The sequence below is a fragment of the Osmia lignaria genome, unplaced genomic scaffold (genome assembly GCF_051020975.1).
Source record: "Osmia lignaria lignaria isolate PbOS001 unplaced genomic scaffold, iyOsmLign1 scaffold0016, whole genome shotgun sequence".
NCBI classification, from domain to species: domain Eukaryota; kingdom Metazoa; phylum Arthropoda; class Insecta; order Hymenoptera; family Megachilidae; genus Osmia; species Osmia lignaria.
The window spans coordinates 7,305,224-7,311,135 of record NW_027478168.1 but is presented as its reverse complement, the minus strand read 5'-3'; positions in this window follow the sequence as shown (position 1 = coordinate 7,311,135).

Here is a 5,912-nt window from a genome sequence, read left to right as displayed (position 1 = left end):
TTTAAAAGTTCCGAAGCCGCACCAACATAATAGAGATACAGAAACACCGTGGCCCCTTTCTTTGAGATAACTCTGCACTATTGCGCGCTGCAAATGGCACTTCCAGCTTAGCTGTGCAGAAGAAGAACAACAAGAAGAAGAAATATCTCGAAATATGTCCGTCAGGCCCCTTTCCTTGAGATAAATCTGCAAATATCTCGGAAACGAAGCGAGCTATGGCAAAATGTTAAGAGACCTTTTTTGTAGAGAATTATGTGTCCTACAATTTACGTTCTCTGATATTTTTTGATCAGAAGCGTAGTTCTCGAGATATATCGAGATATTTAAAAGTTCCGAAGCCGCACCAACATAATAGAGATACCGAAACACCGTGGCCCCTTTCTTTGAGATAACTCTGCACTATTGCGAGCTGCAAATGCCACTTCCAGCTTAGCTGTGCAGAAGAAGAACAACAAGAAGAAGAAATATCTGGAAATATGTCGGTCAGGCCCCTTCCCTTGAGATAAATCTGCAAATATCTCGGAAACGAAGCGAGCTATTGCAAAACGTTAAGAGAACTTTTTTGTAGCGAATTAAGTTTCCTACTTTTTATGTTCTGTGATATTTTTTGATCAGATGCGTAGTTCTCGAGATATATCAAGATATTTAAAAGCTCCGAAGCTGCACCAACATAATAGAGGTACAGAAACACCGTGGCCCCTTTCTTTGAGATAACTCTGCACTATTGCGAGCTGCAAATGCCACTTCCAGCTTAGCTGTGCAGAAGAAGAACAACAAGAAGAAGAAATATCTCGAAATATGTCCGTCGGCCCCTTCCCTTGAGATAAATCTGCAAATATCTCGGAAACGAAGCGAGCTATGGCAAAATGTTAAGAGACCTTTTTTGTAGAGAATTAAGTTTCCTACTTTTTATGTTCTATGATATTTTTCGATCAGAGGCGTAGTTCTCGAGATATATCAAGATATTTAAAAGTTCCGAAGCCGCACCAACATAATAGAGATACAGAAACACCGTGGCCCCTTTCTTTGAGATTACTCTGCACGATTGCGAGCTGGAAATGCCACTTCCAGTTTAGCTGTGCAGAAGAAGAACAACAAGAAGAAGAAATATCTCGAAATATGTCCATCAGGACCCTTCCCTTGAGATAAATCTGCAAATATCTCGGAAACGAAGCGAGCTATGGCAAAATGTTAAGAGACCTTTTTCGTAGAGAATTATGTTTCCTACAATTTATGTTCTATGATATTTTTTGATCAGATGCGTAGTTCTCGAGATATATCAAGATATTTAAAAGTTCCGAAGCCGCACCAACATAATAGAGATACAGAAACACCGTGGCCACTTTCTTTGAGATAACTCTGCACTATTGCGAGCTGCAAATGCCACTTCCAGCTTAGCTGTGCAGAAGAAGAACAACAAGAAGAAGAAATATCTGGAAATATGTCCGTCAGGCCCCTTCCCTTGAGATAAATCTGCAAATATCTCGGAAACGAAGCGAGCTACGGCAAAATGTTAAGAGACCTTTTTTGTAGAAAATTAGGATTCCTACTTTTTATGTTCTATGATATTTTTTGATCAGATGCGTAGTTCTCGAGATATATCAAGATATTTAAAAGTTCCGAAGCCGCACCAACATAATAGAGATACAGAAACACCGTGGCCCCTTTCTTTGAGATAACTCTGCACTATTGCGAGCTGCAAATGCCACTTCCAGCTTAGCTGTGCAGAAGAAGAACAACAAGAAGAAGAAATATCTGGAAATATGTCCGTCAGGCCCCTTCCCTTGAGATAAATCTGCAAATATCTCGGAAACGAAGCGAGCTACGGCAAAATGTTAAGAGACCTTTTTTGTAGAAAATTAGGATTCCTACTTTTTATGTTCTATGATATTTTTTGAACAGATGCGTAGTTCTCGAGATATATCAAGATATTTAAAAGTTCCGAAGCCGCACCAACATAATAGAGATACAGAAACACCGTGGCCCCTTTCTTTGAGATAACTCTGCACTATTGCGCGCTGCAAATGGCACTTCCAGCTTAGCTGTGCAGAAGAAGAACAACAAGAAGAAGAAATATCTCGAAATATGTCCGTCAGGCCCCTTTCCTTGAGATAAATCTGCAAATATCTCGGAAACGAAGCGAGCTATGGCAAAATGTTAAGAGACCTTTTTTGTAGAGAATTATGTGTCCTACAATTTACGTTCTCTGATATTTTTTGATCAGAAGCGTAGTTCTCGAGATATATCGAGATATTTAAAAGTTCCGAAGCCGCACCAACATAATAGAGATACCGAAACACCGTGGCCCCTTTCTTTGAGATAACTCTGCACTATTGCGAGCTGCAAATGCCACTTCCAGCTTAGCTGTGCAGAAGAAGAACAACAAGAAGAAGAAATATCTGGAAATATGTCGGTCAGGCCCCTTCCCTTGAGATAAATCTGCAAATATCTCGGAAACGAAGCGAGCTATTGCAAAACGTTAAGAGAACTTTTTTGTAGCGAATTAAGTTTCCTACTTTTTATGTTCTGTGATATTTTTTGATCAGATGCGTAGTTCTCGAGATATATCAAGATATTTAAAAGCTCCGAAGCTGCACCAACATAATAGAGGTACAGAAACACCGTGGCCCCTTTCTTTGAGATAACTCTGCACTATTGCGAGCTGCAAATGCCACTTCCAGCTTAGCTGTGCAGAAGAAGAACAACAAGAAGAAGAAATATCTCGAAATATGTCCGTCGGCCCCTTCCCTTGAGATAAATCTGCAAATATCTCGGAAACGAAGCGAGCTATGGCAAAATGTTAAGAGACCTTTTTTGTAGAGAATTAAGTTTCCTACTTTTTATGTTCTATGATATTTTTCGATCAGAGGCGTAGTTCTCGAGATATATCAAGATATTTAAAAGTTCCGAAGCCGCACCAACATAATAGAGATACAGAAACACCGTGGCCCCTTTCTTTGAGATTACTCTGCACGATTGCGAGCTGGAAATGCCACTTCCAGTTTAGCTGTGCAGAAGAAGAACAACAAGAAGAAGAAATATCTCGAAATATGTCCATCAGGACCCTTCCCTTGAGATAAATCTGCAAATATCTCGGAAACGAAGCGAGCTATGGCAAAATGTTAAGAGACCTTTTTCGTAGAGAATTATGTTTCCTACAATTTATGTTCTATGATATTTTTTGATCAGATGCGTAGTTCTCGAGATATATCAAGATATTTAAAAGTTCCGAAGCCGCACCAACATAATAGAGATACAGAAACACCGTGGCCACTTTCTTTGAGATAACTCTGCACTATTGCGAGCTGCAAATGCCACTTCCAGCTTAGCTGTGCAGAAGAAGAACAACAAGAAGAAGAAATATCTGGAAATATGTCCGTCAGGCCCCTTCCCTTGAGATAAATCTGCAAATATCTCGGAAACGAAGCGAGCTACGGCAAAATGTTAAGAGACCTTTTTTGTAGAAAATTAGGATTCCTACTTTTTATGTTCTATGATATTTTTTGAACAGATGCGTAGTTCTCGAGATATATCAAGATATTTAAAAGTTCCGAAGCCGCACCAACATAATAGAGATACAGAAACACCGTGGCCCCTTTCTTTGAGATAACTCTGCACTATTGCGCGCTGCAAATGGCACTTCCAGCTTAGCTGTGCAGAAGAAGAACAACAAGAAGAAGAAATATCTCGAAATATGTCCGTCAGGCCCCTTTCCTTGAGATAAATCTGCAAATATCTCGGAAACGAAGCGAGCTATGGCAAAATGTTAAGAGACCTTTTTTGTAGAGAATTAAGTTTCCTACTTTTTATGTTCTATGATATTTTTTGATCAGATGCGTAGTTCTCGAGATATATCAAGATATTTAAAAGTTCCGAAGCCGCACCAACATAATAGAGATACAGAAACACCGTGGCCCCTTTCTTTGAGATAACTCTGCACTACTGCGAGCTGCAAATGCCACTTCCAGCTTAGCTGTGCAGAAGAAGAACAACAAGAAGAAGAAATATCTCGAAATATGTCCGTCAGGCCCCTTCCCTTGGGATAAATCTGCAAATATCTCGGAAACGAAGCGAGCTATGGCAAAATGTTAAGAGACCTTTTTTGTAGAGAATTATGTTTCCTACAATTTACGTTCTCCGATATTTTTTGATCAGAAGCGTAGTTTTCGAGATATATCGAGATATTTAAAAGTTCCGAAGCCGCACCAACATAATAGAGATACCGAAACACCGTGGCCCCTTTCTTTGAGATAACTCTGCACTATTGCGAGCTGCAAATGCCACTTCCAGCTTAGCTGTGTAGAAGAAGAACAACAAGAAGAAGAAATATCTGGAAATATGTCCGTCAGGCCCCTTCCCTTGAGATAAATCTGCAAATATCTCGGAAACGAAGCGAGCTATTGCAAAACGTTAAGAGAACTTTTTTGTAGCGAATTAAGTTTCCTACTTTTTATGTTCTATGATATTTTTTGATCAGATGCGTAGTTCTCGAGATATATCAAGATATTTAAAAGCTCCGAAGCTGCACCAACATAATAGAGGTACAGAAACACCGTGGCCCCTTTCTTTGAGATAACTCTGCACTATTGCGAGCTGCAAATGCCACTTCCAGCTTAGCTGTGTAGAAGAAGAACAACAAGAAGAAGAAATATCTGGAAATATGTCCGTCAGGCCCCTTCCCTTGAGATAAATCTGCAAATATCTCGGAAACGAAGCGAGCTATTGCAAAACGTTAAGAGAACTTTTTTGTAGCGAATTAAGTTTCCTACTTTTTATGTTCTATGATATTTTTTGATCAGATGCGTAGTTCTCGAGATATATCAAGATATTTAAAAGCTCCGAAGCTGCACCAACATAATAGAGGTACAGAAACACCGTGGCCCCTTTCTTTGAGATAACTCTGCACTATTGCGAGCTGCAAATGCCACTTCCAGCTTAGCTGTGCAGAAGAAGAACAACAAGAAGAAGAAATATCTCGAAATATGTCCGTCGGCCCCTTCCCTTGAGATAAATCTGCAAATATCTCGGAAACGAAGCGAGCTATGGCAAAATGTTAAGAGACCTTTTTGTAGAGAATTAAGTTTCCTACTTTTTATGTTCTATGATATTTTTCGATCAGAGGCGTAGTTCTCGAGATATATCAAGATATTTAAAAGTTCCGAAGCCGCACCAACATAATAGAGATACAGAAACACCGTGGCCCCTTTCTTTGAGATAACTCTGCACTATTGCGAGCTGTAAATGCCACTTCCAGCTTAGCTGTGCAGAAGAAGAACAACAAGAAGAAGAAATATCTCGAAATATGTCCGTCAGGCCCCTTCCCTTGAGATATATCTGCAAATATCTCGGAAACAAAGCGAGCTATGGCAAAATGTTAAGAGACCTTTTTTGTAGAGAATTATGTTTCCTACAATTTATGTTCTATGATATTTTTTGATCAGAAGCGTAGTTTTCGAGATATATCGAGATATTTAAAAGTTCCGAAGCCGCACCAACATAATAGAGATACAGAAACACCGTGGCCCCTTTCTTTCAGATAACTATGCACTATTGCGAGCTGCAAATGCCACTTCCAGCTTAGCTGTGCAGAAGAAGAACAACAAGAAGAAGAAATATCTCGAAATATGTCCGTCAGGCCCCTTACCTTGAGATAAATCTGCAAATATCTCGGAAACGAAGCGAGCTATGGCAAAATGTTAAGAGACCTTTTTTGTAGAGAATTAAGTTTCCTACTTTTTATCTTCTATGATATTTTGTGACCAGATTCGTAGTTCTCGAGATATATCAAGATATTTAAAAGTTCCGAAGCCGCACCAACATAATAGAGATACAGAAACACCGTGGCCCCTCTCTTTGAGATAACTCTGCACAATTGCGAGCTGCAAATGCCACTTCCAGCTTAGCTGTGCAGA